The following is a 25,320-nucleotide window of genomic DNA, read 5'->3' on the forward strand; positions in this document are numbered from 1 at the left end:
TCAACTGGTATACAGATTCCTGAGCCTACTGGGTTCTATCATATCTACATTTGAAACAGTGTATGGAGTCAGCCTCCACCACATCACTGCCTAATGCATTCCACTTGTTAACTACTCTGACACTGAAAAAGTTCTTTCTAACGACCCTGTGGTTCATTTGGGTACTCAGTTTCCACCTGTGTCCCCTTGTTCGCGTACCACCCGTGTTAAACAGTTTATCTTTATCTACCCTGTCAATTCCTCTGAGAATTTTGTAGTTAGTGATCATGTCTCCCCTTACTCTTGTGTCTTCCAAAGTTGTGAGGTCTATTTCACGTAACCTTTCCTCGTAACTCATGCCTCTTAGTTCTGGGACTAGCCTAGCGGCATACCTCTGAACTTTTTCCAGCTTCGTCTTGTGCTTGACAAGGTACGGGCTCCATGCTGGGGCCGCATACTCCAGAATTGGTCTAACATATGCTGCATACAAGGTTCTAAATGATTCCTTACACAGGTTCCTGAATGCTGTTCTGATGTTAGCCAGCCTCGCATATGCCGCCGATGTTATTCTTTTCATGTGGGCTTCAGGAGACAGGTTTGGTGTGATATCAACTCCTAGATCCTTCTCTCTCTCCGCTTCATGAAGTAATTCATCTCCCATTCTGTATCCTGTGTCTGGCCTCCTGTTTCCACCGCCTAGTTTCATTACTTTGCATTTGCTCGGGTTGAAACGTGTATTCACCTAATTGTACTTGCGGGGGTTGAGCTCTGCTCTTTCGGCCCGCCTCTCAACTGTCAATCAATCAAGTGTTACTAACCACTAACTAATTATATTTTTTCCCCCACACCGAAGGCGTTCGGGATCGGTTTCGTTCTCGAAGCCCAATCAAGAATTTCAGGTTCGAATCTCCGACGGGACAGAAATAGTTGGGCATATTTCCTTTCACCTAATGCATCTGTTCACCTAGCAGTGAGTAGGTACTCAGGAGTTAGTCAGCTTGTTGTGGGGTTGTATCCTGGACGGGGTCAGTAATTTGACCTTGGGGGGGGGGGGTTGGACCTCAATATAAGCCTAACGTGTATGAATACACTCTGGCTTCCTGTCCCCTGACACAATGAATTATTATATATTATTAACAGTTGTCAAACTGTTATACACTCACATTTCCTGCTAGGTGAACAGAGGCATCAGGTAAGAGGAAACGTGCCCAACAGGTTCTGCCTCTCCAAGAGCTTAAACCCGTGTCTCCGAGGACGCAGCCCACTGTGCTACGGAGCCTTATCATTTAAACTTCCAGGAGTATGAGAAACGGAATGAATAAATAGGCCTATAAATGTATACTGTGTATATAAAGGCCTATATGTATCATATACATACCAAGAGTGAAGTCTTGGCACCATGTAAGAGCCAAGAGTGAAGGCCTGGCACCATGTAAGAGCCAAGAGTGAAGTCTTTGCACCATGTAAGAGCCAAGAGTGAAGTCCTGGCACCATGTAAGAGCCAAGAGTCAAGGCCTGGCACCATGTAAGAGCCAAGAGTGAAGTCTTGGCACCATGTAAGAGCCAAGAGTGAAGTCCTGGCACCATGTAAGAGCCAAGAGTCAAGGCCTGGCACCATGTAAGAGCCAAGAGTGAAGTCCTGGCACCATGTAAGAGCCAAGAGTCAAGGCCTGGCACCATGTAAGAGCCAAGAGTGAAGTCCTGGCACCATGTAAGAGCCAAGAGTCAAGGCCTGGCACCATGTAAGAGCCAAGAGTGAAGGCCTGGCACCATGTAAGAGCCAAGAGTGAAGTCCTGGCACCATGTAAGAGCCAAGAGTCAAGGCCTGGCACCATGTAAGAGCCAAGAGTGAAGTCCTGGCACCATGGGAGTTGTAAGAGCCAAGAGTAAAGTCCTGGAACGTCGTATTTTGACGTATACTCGACCTAAGACCAAAAATGATCGTACTAGAAAATAGCAGCGGCTCACGAAACTGACATACTGCCTCGTTTTCTGTTTTAGGTCCTCTGGCAGGTTAGGATATAAGGGCACTTTAGTACGACAGTTTCTTGACGTTGGGGACCTCATATGCACAAACAGCTCCGGCTGCACGCTGGTGGACAACAACCTCAGTAGAGGCAGGTCCTTGTGAACACAATGGACTCGCTAATGGATACGTGGAAGGCGCCGTCAGAGAGGCTTAATGCATGCCACTACTGATGAAGAGATCAAAGCTGCTAGACCTGACTCACTTACAAAACTTTATTTTCGAGAATTACTTCAATTACTTCAAGTTAATGAAGAAGTCTCCCGCCTCCAAGACAACAACTCGATTGAGGGGAAAGTTTTCTGTGATTTAATGTTGCCAATGAGGAGGACCACCAGCCCTTCCCACTAACCCCTTCCTCACTCCTAAGGGAGAGAGCCGCTCCTAAGGGAGCCGGTCGGCCGAGCGGACAGCACGCGGGACTTGTGATCCTGTGGTCCTGGGTTCGATCCCAGGCGCCGGCGAGAAACAATGGGCAGAGTTTATTTCGCCCTATGCCCCTGTTACCTAGTAGTAAAATAGGTACCTGGGTGTTAGTCAGCTGTCACGGGCTGCTTCCTGGGGGTGGAGGCCTGGTCGAGGACCGGGCCGCGGGGACACTAAAGCCCTGAAATCATCTCAAGATAACCTCAAGATAAGATTGTTGTAAACTACTCAGTTGACTAACTCCAATATTCCTATTTACTGTGTGGTGAACAGGTACATCAGGTGAAAGAATATGTTGCCCAAATGCTTTTGTCCTATCGAATTGAACCATGGACCGACTGCTTTCCAGCGTGGAGTCTGTAGCTTGTCCAACACTGGACTAAGGTCCGGGAGCTGAAGACAGATGAGTTGGGGGAGACATGATTACCACCTACAAAATCCTCAGGGGGGAATTGATAGGGAAGATGAAAAGAAACAGATTAGCACGGGTGAAAGACGAACAAAGGGACACAAGTGTAAATTGAGTTTTCAGATGACTTTAGAAAATAACTTTTTAAGTGCCAGAGTAGTTAACAAATGCACTAGGAAGGTAAGATAATTATCAGGAGAATGCATGAAACTATTGGAACTATATAGCACTTTGAAGGGATATATAGAGGATAAGTGTTTGGAATAGGATGGAGACAAGGAATGGTACCCAACCACTTGGACGGTCGGGGATTGAACCCCGACCTGCAATAAGACCGTCGCTCTACCGTCCATTTCAAGTCTTGGCTAATGCACTAGGAATTGAAGCGGTACATATTTATAGTCACTTATTTGCACTTGCAGCATCGAACTTTAGCTTGTGGGCCTCACCTTTCCAGCAGTGACTGCCTATGTATGTATCTGTACATATGGTGGTACATATGACTACCTATGTACGTATCTGTACATATGGTAGTACATATGACTACCTATGTACGTATCTGTACATATGGTACTACATATGACTCCCTATATACACATGGGTTATAAACCCATGGAACCGCCTACCTACCGAAGCCGCAAACGCCAAAAACTCTGTTTTAAAATACACCAAGGCAAATGGGGGGCACCTTCGACAAGCCGCCGGCTTGCTATCCTCGACGAGGCCACTAGTCTTAGTGGCCCTCAGGTAAATCAAGGTAAATCAGCTGTGTTTTGTTGTGGTGGGGGCCCCGAGGGCCACTCAGAGAGCATCGTCTCCACTGTTGGTGGCGGGGCCAGTCAGTGCGACCCCAGCAGCCGTCGGGGAAGGGTGTCGCTTCTCGCTAACATTCAACAGTTAATGAGACATTTTGAGACAAAGTCAGTTGTTCGAATTAATTATTTCTTGTCGATATGCAGTGACCGCCGGCAGGTAGAGTTTTGGTCAAGTTAGCGGTTTCAAAACAAAGTACTTGTTACCAAGTTGTCTTTCGACGCGTCGGAGGCGGATAGGATTCAACGCACTTCACAGGTGAGTCAATGCACTTCGCAGGTTAGTCAATGCACTTCACAGGTGAGTCAATGCTCTTCGCAGGTTAGTCATTGCACTTTACAGGTTAGTCAATGCATTTCACAGGTGAGTCAATGCACTTCCAGGTGAGTCAATGCACTTCCAGGTTAGTCAACGCACTTCCAGGTAAGTCAATGCACTTTACAGGTGAGTCAATGCACTTCGCAGGTAAGTCAATGCACTTCTCAGGTGAGGGGGAGTTATCGGGGGAAAACGCCAAGCCATTACGACTATACAGCACTGGGAAGGGGTCAGGATAAGGATTTGGGATGGGACGAGGGGGAAGGAATGGTGCCCAACCACTTGGATATCTGTCACTGTCATCTGTCACGACGCCTCTCATTGGTCCTCACTGATTCCTATCATAACCAAGTGGGAACAATGAGAACAATAACAACTCCTGAACATAAAGAACCTCTAACCGCCTGCAGTTAATGGTAAGCTGTAACTATCCATCACCCACCAAACGTCTCGTTACGGTTGGTGATTGGAGGTAGCGGAGGCAGGAGGGGGGGTGGGGGTACGAGGGGAGGGGGGAGGGAGAGGGGAAAGAGGTAGAGAGGCAGACAGACGTGAGAGAAGGAGGGAAGAGGAACCATGGGAGAGCAGCTTATCTTAATCACCGGAAAATCGATGGTTTGGAAGCAAACAAGAAATATGGAGATCTCCGGGTGTATGTACTCACCTATTTGTGCCTGCAGGCTCGAGCGGTGGCTCTTGGATCCCGCCTTTCTGGCCCTTTGGGCGTTTAAAGCAATGACTCTTGTCCTGCTTCTCTATCATTCCTAGTTTTAAAGCTATGAATAGTGTTTGCTTCCACAATGTGGTCCTTTAGTGCATTCCATTTTCCCACTACTCTCATGCTAAAAAAAAACTTTCTAACATCTCTGTGACTCATCTGAGCTTCCAGCTTCCACCCATGTCCCCTCGTTCTCTCTGTATTCCGTGTAAACATTTCGTTTATTTCCACTTTGTCAATTGGCTTAAGTATTTTGTATGCTGCTATCATATCTCCTCGCTTCCTCCTATTTTCTAACGTCGTCAGGTTCAGTTATTTCAGTCGCTCTTCATATCCCATCCCCTGCAACTCTGGGACGAGCCTCGTCACAAATTGTTGAACCTTTTCCTGTTTCCTAATGTGTTTCTTTAGGTGGGGGCTCCATGATGGAGCTGCATACTCTAAGACTGGTCTCACGTAGGCAGTGTAAAGGGCTCTGAATGCCTCCTCACTTAGGTTTCTGAATGACGTTCTAACTTTTGCTAGCGTAGAGTTCGCTGCTGTCGTTATCTGATTTATATGTGCTTCAGGAGTTAGATTTGGTGTTACGTCCACTCCCAGGTCTCTTTCTCGAATCGTCACAGGTAGGCAGTTCCTCTTCATTGTGTACTGACTCTTTGGTCTCCTGTTACTTAGTCCCATTTCCATAACTTTACACTTGCTCGTGTTGGTCTCCAGTAGCCATTTCTCTGACAAGCCATCTCTGCACATTTTTCAAGTCCTCTTGGCGTATCCTACAGTCCTCATCTGTCACAACTGATGAGAACTGTATTATTACTATGTACTAATACTATTATGTAGTAATTATTATTATGTACTAATACTATTATTATTACTCTCATTAACTTCGCATCATCCGCGAACATCGACATATAGGACTCGACTCCTGTAGACATGTCGTTCACGTATATTAGGAATAGAACTGGTCCCAGCAACACACACACACACACACACACACACACACACACGGGACCAAAGAGCCAGAGCTCCTCCCCCACAAGCACAACTAAGTGAGTACACACACAGGAAAGCTACTTGATAGCGGAAGCAAGGCAATCAGACCCCATCACAGGGCAACAATGGCTCTAGAGCTGGGATAATAGAGCCTCTCAGGAAATTTTCCAATATTGCTCTACTTGTCCTGATGACTCCTTTACTTGAGAGAGAGAGAGAGAGAGAGAGAGAGAGAGAGAGAGAGAGAGAGAGAGAGAGAGAGAGAGAGAGAGAGAGAGAGAGAGAGAGAGAGAGAGAGAGAGAACAGAGCCTCCTTGTGACTTGTAGTACTGAACAGTTTCCACCACCAGCAAACTATGAAGGGTTGTTGAGTAACGAGATTACTCAGTTACTCAGTTGAGATCCAGTACAACTTTGCTAGTTACTGTACACCTGGGAGTCAGGTGTAAGCTGTGGTTAGGGAGAAAGCCAGTTAGAATGTAATCAAATTCGCTGCTTCATAGGGCCAATAGGCCTCAAACATAGTGTATCTTTTTAATGGTGATTCTTTCCTTTCTTATATCCTTTTATATGCTCTTCCTTCTGTCTTGCATTCTCTCTTATTCTACCTGGCCAGGTGACCTGGGGCTAGGAGCCAGGCACTCGTAATGGTTCTCAGGTGACACTTAACCGTCTTCTCTTCTCTTCTTGGGCCTTCTCTTCTTCTCTTCTCCTTTTCTCCTGTTTATCGTCAGTTGTTTAACACTTGCGCCCTGCTAACTAGTCAAGGAGTTTGACCCCTTTTGAGTTTGAACGTCTTGATCAGATCTCAGCCCCAATCTTGTCCCAGGTCACCATAGCTCGGGCTACTTGGAACTTTTTGTTCCAAGGAGCTGAATCTAGACCAACAATATGAGGGCATATGACATCAGCTGTAACAATGTGTCCACACACCTGGTAGTTAATAATAGCTAGTACTACACACCTGGTAGTTTAATGACAGGTAGTACTACACACCTGGTAGTTTAATGACAGGTAGTACTACACACCTGGTGGTTTAATGACAGGTAGTACCACACACCTGGTGGTTTAATGACAGGTAGTACTACACACCTGGTGGTTTAATGACAGGTAGTACTACACACCTGGTGGTTTAATGACAGGTAGTACTACACACCTGGTGGTTTAATGACAGGTAGTACTACACACCTGGTGGCTTAATGACAGGTAGTACTACACACCTGGTAGTTTAATGACAGGTAGTACTACACACCTGGTGGCTTAATGACAGGTAGTACTACACACCTGGTGGTTTAATGACAGGTAGTACCACACACCTGGTGGTTTAATGACAGGTAGTACTACACACCTGGTGGCTTAATGACAGGTAGTACTACACACCTGGTAGTTTAATGACAGGTAGTACTACACACCTGGTGGTTTAATGACAGGTAGTACCACACACCTGGTAGTTTAATGACAGGTAGTACTACACACCTGGTAGCTTAATGACAGCTAGTACCACACACCTGGCAAACCACCTTTCAATAATTGCAATATACATCGCTGGCAAGTCATTTTTGTTAATATTTAAAATAATACAGAGAGATTAATCACACTAACGTGATTGTGGTCAATGAGAACATTCCTCATCACAACTTCTACGGAGTTTCTCATTTAAAACGAGATTCAGCGCTGGACATTACAGGCTAATAGAGGAGTTGATGTGAGAGACATTAGTGTACACAGCTTAAACTTTACGCATATATATTTGTCTACTTCTAGTAGATGTAATTTGTGGCTACAGTGCTAGAATTTGAGATATTTTCTCATTATTAATCAAATGATCTGCCATTTAATGCAGCGTGTGTTTAGGGGCATTTTATTCTGTGTGAAAATTAAGTTATTTAGAGGTGTAATTATCTAGTGTGTGGGTAATTATCTAAGTGTAGTTATAGGATGAGAGCTACGCTCGTGGTGTCCCGTCTTCCCAGTACTCTTTGTCTTTGCTTTAAGACAACTGCACTTACTTAGTTGTGCTTGCGGGGGTTGAGCTTTGGCTCTTTGGTCAGTGTGTGTGTGGGTGTGTTTGTGTGCTTGTGTGTGTGTGTAATGTAGATATACACATATATACTTACGTACATACATACAACTTCATGTTTCCAACAAAAGAAATTAATTAAAACTGTCAGTCTATTAATGTTTGTTTCACGCCCCCGTACAAGTGAACAGTTTGGCACGTTACATTGTGATAAACAATGAATCGCTTTGCATTCTGCTTTTTTTTTTAATTCAACTAAATGATCTCGTCTAATGACATTTCATAATTACATTTGATAGTCCAATATTATGTTCAACATTGTCTTTAATATAAGCTGGCACAACAACACTCCTATTTACTGGTAGGTGAACAGCGGTATCAGGTGAAAGGAAACGTTGCCCAAACGACTTTGTCCTGCCGTGGGAATTGAACCCGGGACCCTGTACCTGCGTCATCTCCATAAGACTGTTTACATTTCGCTTCCTGTGCCGCCATTTTCCTTACCTCTGTTTCCTTATTCCGGGTTGTGTAGTAGAGCTTTACAGGTAATATATACGGGTCACACAGTGAAGAACGGGAGGTTGATATTCCGGCTTCAGTAACGGAGTGTTTCAAGGCTTTGTCTAATCACAATAATAATAATACAAACATAATTTAATACAAAAATATTCAGTGGATAATGTTCGTTTATATGTATATTACAGTTATATTATTTGTTAAAATACTAATCCACAGCGCTTCGAGCAAATCTTAAAACTAACACACACAATCCTGGGATGTGTGTGTTGTCAGTATCCATGTTAACACTGGATATTTACAAAGATTTTGCTGGGTTATGGTTTGTCCTCATTGAGAAATCCGTGTTGCATAATGGAGAGTCACGGTTGCTGCATCCGTGTTGCATAATAGAGGAACAATTGTGTTAATTCCGGGATTCGCCACTGATATCCGGGTTGTGAGGTCGCTTGGCTCCTTATGGGAGTCTTGGTAATTGGTGGGATTACTGAATTTGAACCCCGTATTTGTGCATGAGTGTGTGTGTGTGTTTGAGCATGTGTTTTTGAGTGTGTTGGAGAGTGTTACGCTTGGGTACGTGTGTGTGTGTGTGAATTTGAGTTCGTGTGTTGGATAGAATGTGTATTCACCTAGTTGTAGTCACCTAGTTGTGCTTGCGGGGATTGAGCTCTGGCTCTTTGGTCCCGCCTCTCAACTGTCAGTTAACTGATGTACAGGTTCCTGAGCCTACTGGGCTCTATCATATCTACGTTTGAAACTGTGTATGAAGTCTGCCTCCACCACATCACTGCCTAATGCCTAATTTTCTGCTCACAAAAATTGACCAATGCCTAATGTGTGTGTGTGTGTGTGTGAGTGTGGGTGTGTGTTCTTCATTGGTTTATTACCAATGGGTAATAGACATTTCTGGCCATACGACATGGGCAGAAAACGTCGCACGTGGTGGTGCGTGATCTAAGTAACCACAGATGGAAACTGGGTACACCAGTGAACCCCAGAGACGGCCATAAATATATTTATAAGTGTCGCTGTAGTGTGCAAGTGGAAGTGAAGCGGTGGAGTCAACGCACACAGTCTTATGTGTAGATATGACAGAGCCACTAAGCTCAGAAACCTGTACACCAGAGAGGTGGGACCCAAGAGCCGCAGCTCATCTTCCGTAAGTACAACTAGCTGAGTGCCTGCCAAGTAACTATTATAAATATTCTTTGTCAATTAAGTTTCTTTATTCAATTTTGTGTCCGGTGTTGTAATTGGCAAATTAACTCATTAATTAAGCTGGAAAATTGGTGCCTTAATGATAGTATTGTTAGTAGATAGTGAGTCTGGCTCCACGGAGTAGATAGGTCCGGGCTTAATTGGTCTTTGAAAATTAGATATCTATTCTAGCCTGGTCTTGATTGATCTATCGGAGATTGCCAAGATTCATACAGTCTGGTCCTCAACTCGGTGGTAGGTAAGGTTCGGTCTGGTCTGGACGGGTCTCTGGCAGACTGCTAGGTCCTCTGGTCTGGACGGGTCTCTGGCAGACTGCTAGGTCCTCTGGTCTGGACGGGTCCTTGGCAGACTGCTAGGTCCTCTGGTCTGGACGGGTCCCTGGCAGACTGGTAGGTCCTCTGGTCTGGACTGGTCCCTGGCAGACTGGTAGGTCCTCTGGTCCGGACGGGTCCCTGGCAGACTGGTAGGTCCTCTGGTCCGGACGGGTCCCTGGCAGACTGGTAGGTCCTCTGGTCTAGACTGGTCCCTGGCAGACTGATCTCTTGCCACCACGCTAATCTGGCCTGGCTTGCCGCGTCAATATATAACTTTAATCTTGCATACTTAATCACTTATTGAAGCACCTTGGTGGTAATGGTCTTAAAGCCTGGCGGTGTCCTCCCTCCTGCAGCTGCTGCTGCTGCTTCTTCTCCCTCCTGCAGCAGCAGCAGCAGCAGCAGCTTCTCCCTCCTGGAGGGAACAAGGCAGGACCCGAAATATTGCTGGAGGGAAAGAGCGATTCTGAAAAATGGATTGAGGTTAGAGGGAGAGGGGTGGAGAGAGAGGGAGGGGCTATATACAAGATGGAGGGAAGGAGGCAGAAAGAGGGAAGGGATGGGAGAATGGTGAAAGTAGGAGGGAGGGTGGGGAGGTAGGGGAGGGAAGGTAGGAAGGTAAGGAAAGGGGAAGGAGAAGGCAAAGGGAAACTAGAGATCACATCAGGCATCAAACTCGCTTTCTGAACACTTTTAGAATTGTGTTAGCGCGGCCAAGCAGCTCAAATGCCGTCTTTTTGGTCCTGGTCCGAGTGTATGTGGTCTCTCTGTAGCCTTGGTATTATATAATTGGTCTCTGACCCGGTCTCGGGCCGAATACTTTAGTCTCTCATGTCCATCGTTTTGTTTGTCGTTCAATATTTACATGACAATAATTTGGCAACAGCGCCTCATATGACGATATTGCCAACTCAAAAGAGAACATTATATTTACCTTCTCGTCAAGACTTTATTGCTTTGGTTTAGCATCTTGGAATTTTATTTGAGGATACAGAATATTCGGGAGTATTATTTTTGTTCAAGAGAGAGAGGCAGTGTATAATCTTGTCCCTTGAGGAACGTAAATTTATGGATAAGAGTACGATTCAGTTTCGGGAGATGCTGGGGTGGGATGCTGCTCTCTCTGTCTCTGTCTCTCTCTCTCTCTCTTTCTGTCTCTCTCTCTCTCTCTCTCTCTCTCTCTCTCTCTCTCTCTCTCTCTCTCTCTCTCTCTCTCTCTCTCTCTCTCTCTCTCTCTCTCTCTCTCTCTGTCTCTTTCTCTCTCTCTCTCTCTCTCTCTCTCTCTCTCTCTCTCTCTCTCTCTCTCTCTCTCTCTCTCTCTCTCTCTCTCTCTCTCTCTCTCTCTCTCTCTCTCTGGCGCAGCATTCAGAAACCTTAATGAGGAGTCATTCAGTACACTGTAACCTACGTGAAACCAGCTGTAAAGTATGCAGCCGTATCCTGGTGCTCCAACCTCAAAATGCACATAAATACAAACTAGAAGGTTACAGAGTTATGTAACGAGGTTTGTCCCAGAATTACGCAGGTTGGGGCATGAAGAATGAAGATAAGTTGAACGACAAGAGAGAAGATTTGTTAGAGACATATAAAGTACTTTAAAGCTCCGAGCCCTCAAGGACACAAAGTTTACCTCGGCCTACAACGGTAATATAACCAAATTTATTCATGAAGGGGAAATATAAATGGTAAGAATGCTGTCTTTGAGAAAATCAGTTTGAGCACTGAAGGAGACTGGAGCCAGCGACCAAGGTGTTCCCAGCTCAGCACCATACTCCCCTGCACCACGACGTGCAGGGGGAGTAAGTTATTCAACCTTAACTTAGTTATTCAACCGTACGTTATTCAACTTGGGATTCCGCTGAATCCACAGGCAGTCATGGGGCTTTTACTCATGAAGTAGTGATAATAATATTATATTTACATAAAATAATGATTTTTTTCTGTGATTGGCCGAGAGAATATGTTTTAAATATTTTACGTACTGTGCTGTGATTGGCTAACGAGACTCAAAACTTTAAAATCGATGACGTAGTGGACTGTAATTGGCCAAATGGGATATATTACATTGACAATCTATAACATCCTTTGTTCTGTTTGGCTGATGGAACATAGTACGAAGTGGCCGCCATATTAATTTATTCCTCGCTCCGTAAAAATAGCCTAATTAATATCATGTTTGTCAGCGCCAGAAATAAAAACAATCCAGTTAACCCGACGTCAGAGTCGGGTAAAGTTGATATATTTGTTTAGTTATGTCAGTCGCTGTTGTTCATGCCTGTGAACGGTTCTATATGTCTAATATATTAGAGATGGGAGACCACAGGTGGGTTAACAGGGCAGAGGCAGGCAAGCAGGGAAAGGCAGGCAAGCAGGGAGAAGCAGGTAAGCAGGGCAGAGGCGGGTAGCAGGCAGAAGCAGGGAGAGGCAGGCAAACAGGTAGAGACAGGCAAGCAGGGAAAAGCAGACAAGCAGGCAAAGGCAGGCAAGCAAAAGTAGAGAAACAGAGAAGGGCAAACATAAGCTGGAAAGACAATCACACAATCATCCAGTCAGCCAAGTGCATGGGATACATGGTCCTGTTTGTTGACTAAAATATTCCTGGATACATTTGATATCAGGACGAAGTCTTCAGCATCCTCTCCCTTGACAATGAGCGTGTTGAGGCTCAACATTGACCATGTGACAGGTCAACACAGTGTTGAGTGGTGACAGTAGACAGAGCAAATGTCTCTCTCTCGAAGCAGAACAAACAATTACCGGAATATTTAATCCAGTTGTCGGTTGTGTTCCCACGAAGTGAGAGCTGACAACTGTGTGTGGATCCAAGTGGTTGTTTATGTCCTGGGGGGCTGGGTAATGTGTCCACCCCCATGCCCCTGGGGGGATGGGTAATGTGACCACCCCCATGCCCCTGGGGGATGGGTAATGTGTCCACCTCCATGCCCCTGAGGGCTGGGTGATGTGTCCACCTCCATGCCCCTGGGGGCCTGGATAATGTCTTCCATGCTCCAACTCCTCTCGTTGAAGGATTCCTCACGCTTGACCATCCTCCAGGATTCACGCGATAGAAGTCTCGTTCCCTTGACAACTAATATCACGGTGAACACGCGGACAACAGTGCTCCAACGCTTCACAGTGCTACGATGGTTCACAGTGCAGCGATGGTGGCTGCAACTCTTCCAGGCCTCTAACGTCAAGGATGACTTAGATAAATGATGATCTTGCGCCAACACTGTGGGGGACAGTCTTCCCCTCCCGCGCTGCCGCGTCCTACTACTCAGCTGCTCCATAACTTACCTCTATAGCTTCATGGCTGTGATTTCGAGCCTCCTAATATATCCTTCTGTTGCCTCCTGATCCCCGGGGAAAGTGGGCGGTAAAGGTGATTGGTCTTGTGTAAATGACCCAACCACTTGGACTGGTCGACAGCTTCGTGTCTTGCAGGTCCCCGCTCGATTTCCGATGGTCACAGGGGGTTGGGTGCCGTCTTCGTGTGCTAGTTCGTTATCTCTTTGTTCTCGTTTACCTCATTTTCAAGTCAATAATGTTATTCTGACATTGTGCTTTCTTCTCTCAATTACCTGTCCAGAGGTCATTGTTATTCATTCTCACCTGTCCATGGGTCAATGTTATTCATTCTCACCTGTCCGGAGGTCATTATTATTCATTTTGACCTGTCCATGGGTCATTGTTATCCATTCTCACCTGTCCATGGGTCATTGTTATCCATTCTCACCTGTCCATGGGTCATTGTTATTCATTCTCACCTGTCCATGGGTCATTGTTATCCATTCTCACCTGTCCATGGGTCATTGTTATCCATTCTCACCTGTCTAAGTCACTCAGCTGTTCTGTTGTACCCAATGAAGGTTTATTATCAGAGCCGTTATTATTTTTGTTTTTTTTACTATTAATTTTTTGGAGTTGTAATTGGCTTTGTGACTACGAGTAGACAAACACCTTGGAGCTATTCCTGATGGTGACGCAGCTGCTTCTCGGTAATGGCCTCGACAAACTATGATAAATTAATTGTGTCTCATCACTAGTCTCTAATTAATTATCTTTTGTTCGAAGACATATAGCCTGAAAGCTGAATTTATAGATGAAGTTGATGGATAGGAAGTGATGCAGGTAGAGGAGGAGTAGAGGTGTAAAGCAAGCGAGTGGGAGTGAGAGAGAGAGAGAGAGAGAGAGAGAGAGAGAGAGAGAGAGAGAGAGAGAGAGAGAGAGAGAGAGAGAGAGAGAGAGACACAGGGAAAATCTTGACTAACTGGCATTTGTGCATGTGTCACTGGATGACTCGGAGATCAATTGCGTTGTTTCATTGGATATTACACGTGCCTTTGACCGGATATGGCACTTTGGAATCCTGCAAATGCTTGAAGCATCAAGTATCTCGGGCCCCCATATTGCAGCTAATAAGGAACTACCTTCAAGATTGAATTCTACGGACAGTCTTCCGTGAAACAACTGAAAGCACTCAATTGGTGCCACCGTGCCTGTCCCCGTGTTGTGGAGTTTGGACTTCATCAGTCTGCCTCATCCCTGAAGCTCTGTCCTATGCTCATGACTGTACTCTGACCTTTACTTATAAAAAACAGAGAGGAAATGCCGACCAGATCACACACTAGAAAGTGAATGGACGACGACGTTTCAGTCTGTCCTGGACCATTCCATAATCGACTTGAGAATGGTCCAGGACGGACCGAAACGTCGTAGTCCCTTCATTTTCTAGTGTGTGGTTTGGTTAACAGGTGTGTGTGTGTGGGAGACACAACTTAAGGCGCTCGGCCATCAACAGCCTTCCACTGACTTATATTCTTAAGAGCACAAGAGTATCTTACTACCGGCAATCATTCCGTCCTAAGGTGAAGCGTGTATGGAACATGTTCTCTCGACATGTGAGGGGCTGTATTGCTTCTCTCCATACATGAGACATTATACTGTCTAGTGTATTTCTCCGCTCTTATTACCACCTTCATACTGAGCCAGTGTGAAAGTAATGTCCACCCAACTAATTGTATCAATACACACTGTAATACATGCAAGTTTAATCATTTTATTATTAAATATCATTATAATTTATTATTGATTCTATCAGTTATTTTTCTTGTTGATATTTATTATTTAATACAAGGATTGTTAATATATATATTTTTTTAACGAAACTTGAGTCCCTTGAACGTATTGACTCCCTTAAAATTTAAGGTCAAAATAATTAGCCATAATTTCAAGTCACTGCAGCCAATTTATATGATAATTATACCCCCGCTTGCGCAGAGTTAGGCTAATGGTTCTTCCTGATGTCTGAAATGTGTAATGAGCAAACTTTCTTTAGCTCCATTATTTTCTTTGCCTCTTTACTTCCCTTGTGTAAGGAATGGGAAGTAAAGGGGAAGAGAGAGGAAGTCTCTCTTTCCCTCTCACTCATTTCAGAGTAATTTCCTATCGTCTCGTTCAGTCGTTCCTTGTTACTCTGTCTCTCCCGTCCTGTCTCTCTCATCCTGTCTCTCTCATCCTGTCTCATCCTGTCTCATCCTGTCTCTCTCATCCTGTCTCATCCTGTCTCTCTCATCATGTCTCATCCTGTCTCATCCTGTCTCTCTCATCCTGTCTCTCTCATCCTGTCTCTCTCATCCTGTCTCTCTCATCCTGTCTCTCTCATCCTGTCTCTCTCATCCTGTCTCTCTCATCCTGTATCTCATCCTGTCTCATCCTGTCTCTCTCATCCTGTCTCATTCTGTCTCTCTCATCCTGTCTCATCCTGTCTCTCTCATCCTGTCTCATCCTGTCTCTCTCATCCTGTCTCATCCTGTCTCTCTCATCCTCTCTCATCCTGTCTCTCACGCAACTGATACAGACTCATGGAAGACCCACAATTGGGATGGAATTATCCACGTTCGTCGCGAACTTCATTCGGTGAAGCTTATTATACCCAGCTTGATATACCCAGCTTGGTATACCCAGCTGGGTATACCCAGCTGGGTTGTGACAGTGGTATACACAAGTGACGGTCATATAATTTCCAAGATATACCTAGGGAAGTGGGTTTAAAGTAGAGCGAATTTGTTTTGAAACCGGACGGGCATATATCTGTCTCCACAATGTGTTATAAATTACGATACATAATGACCATTATTGGGTATAAAAAGTATTTGCATATTCTGAAGTGGGTTTTTCAAAAGGCTTTGTATATAACATGAGGACATGGCGGCGGATATTAAACACAGACGATGAAGGAACATATCGTATGGAAGCTTCTATTCCTGATCCTTTAATTTATGGGTAATTTAGATGGTGTGATCATATATTAAATGCGACAGAAAGAGTGAAATCGGTAATCGTAGCACGAATCTTTTATATTTCTTATGCTCCTCTTCACTTGAGAAGGAAGCTGAAAAATTAACGTTCCAAAGTTCACTTTGCGGTTATGTTATGGCTTCGCGTTAAGATATGCGTTTCGCTGACCCTATCAACATTTGCAAAGGCAGAGTACAAGTGGATACAATTTGGCTGGAGGAGCCGGATGTATAACAAGGTTGTCACTTGGGGCAAGAGGCCCATTGTAACGTACCCATCTCTTGTGTTACAATGATAGGTGGGCCGCCATGTTGGGTGATCCGTCTGGGTGGTGAGGGCACTGCACCTCAAACACAGCCTACTATCAACACCCAGCTAACACCAGGCTACACTCTACCATCTTCACCACCAAGACGGAAATTTAGATGCACTCTCTGGTTACAGGATAACCAAATTGCCGGTTACAGAAACTATCCGGTTACAGAAACTATCCGGTTAGTGCAGCAGCTGGTGAGTGTAAGCGTAAAGCTGAATTAATGTGGCTCCATAAGCCCAGAGAAGCTGTATAGGGGTGCAAGGCTACAAGAGCGGTGTTATAGAGTCTTAGAGATGGCTCTAATGTATGAGGAGAGTGTTTCTGTATAAGCAGAGTTATAGTGTAAGGAGAGGACCTTACACTACATCTGCTACATAGCCTTCCCGGCTTGGTGCCTTCTTTGAGAATTACTTAATTTATTCTACAGCTTTTTCCTTAAATGATCTGTCGGAAAATGAGAATAATGTTTCAAGCTGATAACGTCTGGATATACCTTAATGTATCCCTTTCCTTTTCCATTGTCTATCATGTCTTCCTTCCCTCTTCTCCCTCTTTCACAATCATCCCTTCCATCTCCCACCTCCCTCTCTTGAACCTTCACCACCTCTCACTCCCCATCGTTCCTTCCCTTTACATTCACCTCTCTCATTCTCTCACTCTCTCTCTCTCTCTCTCTCTCTCTCTCTCTCTCTCTCTCTCTCTCTCTCTCTCTCTCTCTCTCTCTCTCTCTCTCTCTCTCTCTCTCTCTCTCCTCTCCCAGGCTCCCCTGGGAGGGGTCTCAAGTCACCCCACCATTACCGACCTCTCCCATCAGGCAGCACTACGCCGGCTCTCACGTAAGCATCTTACTCTCCCACTCTCACTACATTTAATATTATAGTTGCAGATTCTGCAATATACCTTTTTTTATCCTGTTCATATATATTTTTATTTTAGATTTGGAGTTTATGGAGACTACAGGTGTGGATTTGATTGGGGAAGGTGAACAAGGCACCTTGTATATAATACGGGAGTGCCACAGGTGGGGCTGACTTAGGGGCGGGTGCCAGGTAATGGAAGAGTGGCACGGTGCCAAAGGGTGAAGAGTGCTGCCATTGTTTTGGTGTAATGGGGGGGGGGGTTTGAAGGGGGTAGTTGTGAGGGTGAAGAGCTAAGACAGTATGACGCTATATGACCGGGTATATGGCCAGGAGACGGGATGTAAGGACACTATTTGGACTCTTTTTCTCTTGCTTCCTTTCTCATCTCTCGCTCGCTCTCTCCCTCTATCCTCTCTTCCTCCCTCTCTCTATCCCCCTCCCTCCCTCTCTCCTACTCTCACCCCTTCTCTATCTCACCCTTTCTCTGCCCTTCTCATTCCCTCACCCCCTTGTCTCCTCCTCCTCTCTCCCGCCCCTTCGTTCTCTAACATTTTTATCACATATGATTTGCTCTTATTCACAAACTTTACTGCGCATCTCATCAGTAATTTAGGGTCGCTCGCTATTTCTCTCTCGAGCCAATTTTAGTCGAGCCGTCAGCTTAATCAAGCTGACAGCTTGCTCAGGCCAGCAGAATAGTCGAGCCGTTTGCTCAGGCGAGCCGTCATCTTAGTCTAGGTGATGGTCATTGTTTGGTCAGTCTAGCTCTCAGTCTTCAAATTAGTCAAGCTGTCTGACTAGTGAAGCTGTCTGACTAGTGAAGCTGTCTGATTAGTGAAGCTGTCTGACTAGGCAAGCTGTCTGACTAGTGAAGCTGTCTGACTAGTGAAGCTGTCTGACTAGTGAAGCTGTCTGACTAGGCAAGCTGTCTGACTAGTGAAGCTGTCTGACTAGTGAAGCTGTCTGACTAGGCAAGCTGCCTGACTAGTCAAGCTGTATGACTAGTGAAGCTGTCTGACTAGGCAAGCTGCCAGCCAAGTCAAGCCGTCAGCTTGACTTGGCTTATCAATCTTGACACTTTTTCCAGGCTCGTTATTTTTCGCCCGTGGCGACGTGACAAAGGAAGGAGGCCGGTGTTGGCGGGAAGGTTGAGGACAATGGCGACCAGGGCTCCGACGTCTGGTCTTTGGCGGCTGGCAGTACGCAGCCTCATACCACTTTCAGGCCAAGGAGAGGCAGTACAAGACATGAGGCAGGGAGAGGGAAGGAGAGGGAGGGAGAGGAAGAGGGTGGGAAAGAGATATAAAGGAAGTTAAGAGCGTAAACACACTTCTGAGGCAGTATTCACCAGGACCTTAAGTGTCAGCTGTCAAGGGTGTGTGTGTGTGTCAGCCTCTTGCCTCGATCATGGCGGCAGAGCATTAAATATCTAAGCTACACTGTGGAGGAGCTGCTAGTGGGTAAAGATGAAGAATGGCTCGAGGAAGCGAGCTCCAGCTGCTGGGCTGGCTTGACTCAGGCGACGGTCCAAGAGGGGGTCGAAGCGGTCTAAAATTCTTTCTTCGTGTTGCTCTATTATTATTGATGTTGATTCTTCTTATTGAGGGTTTGACTTTATTCTTATCGTCGCTATCTCTAGTGAACTGGAGTCTGCGATGGATGCTGAGGTCCATATGTGTCACGAGGACAATATTCCACTCTAGAGAGCACTAAAGTCTGTAAAAATATCATCGTTGGTACGGAATCGCTTGTTTGAAGCGGTCATGTCATCCAACCGTTCATTTTTCTTGCAGCTGTGACGGCTACTTTATCGTGTTCATGAAAGCCTGTCTTCCCTGACTACGCCAAGATACTTTACATTGGTTTTTCGTTCTATAGTGTGATTTGATTGTGTTTTTTATGTAGTTTCCGTTTTTATATTTTAGTTTTTACACTGCACAGGACCTGGAAGTTATCTTCAATACTTTATTTTCATTTAATGGATTATCTACATTATTATATTATTTTCTGTGCTCCATTGAAAGTCCTGATTTACTTAAGATTGAAGATTTTCTGTGTCCTGTACGTTGTCTACTTCTCATAAAAATCCTAATGTCATCTGCAAAGGATGATACGATTTGTGTCCTTGTTTATGTCTGATATGGGGATGAGAAAGAGAACTGGAGCAAGCACAGTACCTTGGGGGAGTGGGGGGGGGGGCACTGAGCTTTTCACGGTGGATGATCCGGATTTAACGCTGTCCACTACACACTGAGGTTCCGTTCGTTAAGTGATTGAAGAGCCATCTGCCTACTTTAACAGTAATTCCCCCTTGAGTGCATTTTATATGCAATAACACTTTGGTCACACTTGTTGAAGGCTTTGGATAAATGTGTGTATATTACATCTGCGTTTTGTCTGTCTGCCTTGGTCTTTAAGGTTATGTCATAGTCACTTCATCACTTTCCCTCCATCACTCTCCCTCCATCACCTTCCCTCCCTCACCTTCCCTCCCTCACTCTCCCTTCATCACCTTCCCTCCATCACTCTCCCTCCATCACCTTCCGTCCCTCACTCTCCCTCCATCACCTTCCCTCCCTCACTCTCCCTTCATCACCTTCCCTCCATCACTCTCCCTCCATCACCTTCCCTCCCTCACTCTCCCTCACTCTCCCTCCATCACCTTCCCTCCCTCACTCTCCCTTCATCACCTTCCCTCCATCACTCTCCCTCCATCACCTTCCCTCCCTCACTCTCCCTCCGTCACCTTCCCTCCCTCACTCTCCCTTCATCACCTTCCCTCCATCACTCTCCCTCCATCACCTTCCCTCCATCACTGTCTTCTGAACCAATTTTCCCTAGTCTAAAATATATATGTTTGATCCTCACTAGGGCAACTTTGTCCAGAAAAGGCCACTGTTTATGGGGTAATTTAATTAGTTCACGGTGCATATAGGTCACACGGGGTCAGTCATTCTAGGTCACAGAGGTCAATCTAGGTCATTGGAGATCAGGTAATTGGGTGGGGGTCATTGGAGACCAGATTAGATGTCACCAGGTCGGGTCACCAGGTCGGGTCACCAGGTCGGGTCACCAGGTCAGAGGTCACCAGGTCAGAGGTCACCAGGTCAGAGGTCACCAGGTCAGAGGTCACCAGGTCAGAGGTGACCAGGTCAGAGGTCACCAGGTCAGAGGTCACCAGGTCAGAGGTCACCAGGTCAGAGGTCACCAGGTCAGGTCACAGCGGGTCACGACGCCCCACCCGTGCGACAGGAGGTGAATAATGAAAGCCGCGGGAGAAATAAGATTCTCTGTGATTTTCCCAACATACAGTGAACGGGGTCAAGCCTTCCCTCTCTCACCGACGGCGCTACGCAAACTTTCTATATTGGTTTTTCCGTCTCGCTGGAGGAGGAGGATGAGGAAGGTGGTGAATAGGAAGATGAGAAGGGATAGGTGGAGGCCATTCAGGTCGTGGTGTCGTGTTTGGTGGCCCGTGCTCTGAGGAATGTGGTCGAGGGATGCGACCACACTGAACCATGGAGGCATTCCGGTCAGCCAACGCTGGCTGAGAATGGGTGTTTGGCGTCAGCGGGGAGGAATAGGGTGTCAGGAGCTGTCAGTGAGGAAAGGGAAGAGTGTCAGCCGTCTGCATGGAGGGACAAGATGTCAGGAGCTGTCAGTCGGGAAAGGGAAGGGTGTCAGCCGTCTGCATGTAGGGACAAGGTGTCAGGAGCTGTCAGTCGGGAAAGGGAAGGGTGTCAGCCGTCTGCAGGAACCGACGGGGTGTCAGGAGCCGTCAATCGGGAAAGGGAAGGGTGTCAGCACAGTATGGAACAGGGTGTGAACACTTGTCAGTCAGGACGGAGATGGATGTCAGCAGCCGTCAGCCAGAGGGCATGGGGAAGATTCAGGCAAGTTTGTATTCAATTTTAATTTCGTGAGTTGGATTGTGAAGCGATTGATGATGGTGGAGGCATTACCAGTGTCAGTCATCAATGAGCTATACGCCCTTCAATACTGGGACCTCTCTCACTTTCTAAAGGTGATGGGCTTTCTGTGTGACCATTGGCACTCTCGGTACTCACATTCTCCAGCGGCACTCTCCCTCTCCCATGGCACTCTTCCACTCTCCCGCGGTCCTCTACCCCGAGGCGCTGTGCTGTGTGGGTTCTTCAAGATCCTGGGAAGGTATTTTGCCCCAAAACTTCCTCTTATGGGGCTGGCATCAGGGGAAGTAGATGCTAGAAGTGAGGCAATATAATATACCCGGCAGTAATCAGGTGACGGAGCCCACATCAGCGCTACACGCGAGGACACAGTAGCCGTCTTCACTGTGCACGACCTTCAACACAGTAGCCGTCTTCACTGTGCTCGACCTTCAACACAGTAGCCGTCTTCACTGTGCTCGACCTTCAACACAGTAGCCGTCTTCACTGTGCACGACCTTCAACACAGTAGCCGTCTTCACTGTGCACGACCTTCAACACAGTAGCCGTCTTCACTGTGCTCGACCTTCAACACAGTAGCCGTCTTCACTGTGCACGACCTTCAACACAGTAGCCGTCTTCACTGTGCACGACCTTCAACACAGTAGCCGTCTTCACTGTGCTCGACCTTCAACACAGTAGCCATCTTCACTGTGCACGACCTTCAACACAGTAGCCATCTTCACTGTGCACGACCTTCAACACAGTAGCCGTCTTCACTGTGCACGACCTTCAACACAGTAGCCGTCTTCACTGTGCACGACCTTCAACACAGTAGCCGTCTTCACTGTGCTCGACCTTCAACACAGTAGCCATCTTCACTGTGCACGACCTTCAACACAGTAGCCATCTTCACTGTGCACGACCTTCAACACAGTAGCCATCTTCACTGTGCACGACCTTCAACACAGTAGCCGTCTTCACTGTGCACGACCTTCAACACAGTAGCCGTCTTCACTGTGCACGACCTTCAACACAGTAGCCGTCTTCACTGTGCTCGACCTTCAACACAGTAGCCGTCTTCACTGTGCACGACCTTCAACACAGTAGCCGTCTTCACTGTGCTCGACCTTCAACACAGTAGCCATCTTCACTGTGCACGACCTTCAACACAGTAGCCGTCTTCACTGTGCACGACCTTCAACACAGTAGCCATCTTCACTGTGCACGACCTTCAACACAGTAGCCATCTTCACTGTGCTCGACCTTCAACACAGTAGCCATCTTCACTGTGCACGACCTTCAACACAGTAGCCATCTTCACTGTGCTCGACCTTCAACACAGTAGCCATCTTCACTGTGCTCGACCTTCAACACAGTAGCCATCTTCACTGTGCACGACCTTCAACACAGTAGCCATCTTCACTGTGTATTACCCGCATCACAGTAGCCATCTTCACAACTCACGGACCGTCATATACCCTATGTAGGGTAGAATATATAGTCCAGGGCTCGAAACTCTTACTCAATGTATGGAAGATAATCATATGCCGCATATTCAGTCCGTCTTCTCGAGTTGCCACAACGGACAAAAATAGGTATACTAAAACACCCGAATCTAACCTGGCAGTGACTCAGGCATAGAAAACTGGAAGGTTTGTGAGTCGCTATGATTTAAAAGTAATGTGTGTATATTGTCCATTGGGGATTTTGATATCAAAATGCAATGCATTATTCGAGTGTACAAATTGGTATATTAGTGAGAAAGATATATTTTAACACAATGATTTAACTCTATGGACTCTGCACCGAACATTTTATCTCCAATTTCTTGAAGACGACTGTTTCAGCTGACCCTTTCTTCAATGGGGGGGGGGGGGCATGAGAGCCAAATCCTACCGTCCTATGATTCTCCCACACCTCCCATCAGTTACCCTGCCAAACTGTGTGAGGCTAGCCCCGAGCGTCTGGCAACCAGCCTTATCTTGAGGTTATCTTGAGATGATTTCGGGGCTTTAGTGTCCCCGCGGCCCGGTCCTCGACCAGGCCTCCACCCCCAGGAAGCAACCCGTGACAGCTGACTAACTCCCAGGTACCTATTTACTGCTTCCCAGGTACCTATTTACTGCTTAGAGAGACATTCCCTCTTATGGCTCGGTGATGCATAGTTGTCATGAAGATTATGTGTTGACCTCTCTCTCTCTCTCTCTCTCTCTCTCTCTCTCTCTCTCTCTCTCTCTCTCTCTCTCTCTCTCTCTCTCTCTCTCTCTCTCTCTCTCTCTCTTCCTCGTCCTCTTTCATTCAAGTGTTTTCTACAGGCAACTCTTTGCACAAAGTTTAATTGGCATAAGTCACCCAATTTCCCGCCGAAATTGGTTCAGTCGTCTGTTGGGGAAAGTGTTTCATGTTTCTGACCCATCTCCGCTCCCTGATCACTTGCAACACCCGGGCCAGGTGTGGAGGCAGGTACAGGTGTGGATGGAGACGGGTGTGGATGCTTGCACGGGTACATTTTCCAGGTGTGGGAGAGTGTGGAGGCGGGTGATGGAACAGTGACAAGGATGAAGACATACGATACGGAAGCGAGACCAAAGATGTACGATACTGGTACAACGATGAAGATGTACGATAATAGAAGAAGAATGAAGGTTTGCGAAACTGGGAAAGAGAGAGAGAGAGAGAGAGAGAGATATGCTTTACGACACTGAAGGGAGGGGGAGAAGAGAGAGAGAGAGAGAGAGAGAGAGAGAGAGAGAGAGAGAGAGAGAGAGAGAGAGAGAGAGAGAGAGAGAGAGAGATGCTTTACGACACTGAAAGGGGGGGGGTGAAAGAGGAGGCTACCGTACAAGCAGCTTAAAACTCTTCCACCACCGCGACAAGATAGCACCATGCACGATGCTGTGACAAGAGATCCCAGCCTCCAGGTGGCCGTGTGGTGGAGTCTGGTCGTAATGAGGGCTCCTGGGAGGTAGAAACATTCCCATTAGTCGACCAGAGTCTGGCTAATGAAGCTACCATGCAGGAGCAAGGCCAGCTGGGGCCCGACAAGAATGAAACACTGTTCTTAATTGGTTTAAAGTCCAGCTCTGCTGCTGCTCCGACAGACGGGACAAAAATTCGGAATGGACAAACTCATTTTGTTTAACATCTTTTGAGATTGATGATTAACAAGGGCTTCAGGGCTATTGGCTGTTCCCAAAGGGGGGGAGGGAGAACATCTTTCGTGGCTGACAAGAGGGAAGCATCTTAGGGAAATGGGATAGAAATACAAGTGTTAAATCTCTCTCAGGACAGAACAGACGCCGAGGGTAGCATGCAGCCTACGCTGTTGGTGGTAGACAGCGGTAGAACAGATTATCAGGGCTGTTAAAACTGAACAATTGAAGAACAGATTTCAGGGCTATTGGAGGTAAAAGGTAGAATAGATTTTATGACTGATGGCAGCAGTTAAGGGCCGAATGTCTATAAGGGTCGTTGGCAGGAAAAAAATACTGCCGGTGGTGTAGTGGGTAAAGCGTTTACCGCTCACGCCTTGCCAGTCATATCGACCTGGGTTCGAGCCCCGAATGGCGAGAAACTATTGCGCACCGATCTCTATCTGTTGGTCCGTGTTGCCGCAGCAGTAATTGGGGAAGTGGATGTAAATATGTTGGCAAATCGTGTTCCAGGGAAAACCAGTAGGCTGCGCCGTAGAGAGGAGCAGCTCTTCAATTAAGAAGAGCAATCAAGAGCCTGCTAGCGGGAGCCGTTAGTCATCTTTTTCTCTGCCCACCTGTGCAAAAATCATGTTTTGATAAAAATAATATCACACGTGCTGATTGGTCGGTTCTTGCAGCTTGTAGCCAATCATATACACTTCGTTCATCCTGGCATCCTGAATGCTCTCTTGTTCAATGGCCGCAAACGTCTCGTTCGAGGAGCACTTTCCCTCCGCCATATTTGAAAGTAACCCGTTTGGCTTGAATTTTTCCCTTGAATCTTAAAAAATGTCGAAAATTACCATCCTGCCGGCTCCTAATTTGAACTAAAAAAATCCCTAGTGCCATACTTAACAGGACTAAGATAAGAGGATAGATTAAGGGAATTAGACCTCAAAATTCTGGAAGAGAGAAGAGATTAGGAGAATATTATTGCAACTTGCATTGAGAGGAATTGACAATGTGGACAAGGAGCGCCTCATTCCAGT

General features: G+C 46.3%; 1 protein-coding gene across 3 annotated transcripts in view; it reads left to right on the forward strand.

The window, feature by feature from the left end:
• The window catches only part of LOC123746099 (uncharacterized), a 171,570-nt gene that overhangs the window by 89,383 nt on the left and 56,867 nt on the right, over positions 1 to 25,320 (forward strand). For 2 of the 3 annotated variants that reach the window (XR_011224964.1, XM_045727372.2), the window contains exon 1: positions 3,697 to 3,911. The exons of the other annotated variant lie outside the window; for it this stretch is intronic. The gene's annotated coding sequence lies outside the window, so the exon portion shown is untranslated. Of the gene's footprint in view, positions 1 to 3,696; positions 3,912 to 25,320 lie in introns of those variants that run through there. 3 annotated transcript variants of the gene reach the window in all.

The sequence above is a fragment of the Procambarus clarkii genome, chromosome 78 (assembly GCF_040958095.1).
Source record: "Procambarus clarkii isolate CNS0578487 chromosome 78, FALCON_Pclarkii_2.0, whole genome shotgun sequence".
NCBI lineage: Eukaryota > Metazoa > Arthropoda > Malacostraca > Decapoda > Cambaridae > Procambarus > Procambarus clarkii.